The 329-nt window shown below is 66.9% G+C and overlaps 1 protein-coding gene across 1 annotated transcript in view; it reads left to right on the top strand.

Moving 5' to 3' along the window:
* LOC104461612 (protein FAM3D-like) overlaps positions 1-329 on the top strand; it is a 3,584-nt gene that overhangs the window by 722 nt on the left and 2,533 nt on the right. The window lies entirely within an intron of this gene.

Here is a 329-nt window from a genome sequence, read left to right as displayed (position 1 = left end):
GTGCCAGCTCCGCAGGCTCCTGTCACACCCCTCTGCAGTCCCCATGGCATCAGCCATCGTCCCGCTGCTCACACCCAGAGCGGCACCCAGCACCCCAGCCAGCCCATCCCACCCAAAACCTCAGCACCATAAACCTTGAACAAGCAGCTGGTCCCAGCCCCAGGACAAGCCTCCTTCGTGCAAGAAGCTGGTCCAGGAGTGGCCCCAGGGCCAGCCCTGCTCAGCCCCTCGGGGACACGGCTGGTGTCCCCCCGGGGGACCAACGCCATGGCTCCCAGCTCCGCTCCTCCCTCGCAGGTGAGCAGCTGCCCCGGCACAAGTGTGGGAAA

This window comes from Pterocles gutturalis, unplaced genomic scaffold (assembly GCF_000699245.1).
Source record: "Pterocles gutturalis isolate BGI_N339 unplaced genomic scaffold, ASM69924v1 scaffold8792, whole genome shotgun sequence".
NCBI lineage: Eukaryota > Metazoa > Chordata > Aves > Pterocliformes > Pteroclidae > Pterocles > Pterocles gutturalis.
This window is presented reverse-complemented; position numbering and strand designations above follow the sequence as displayed.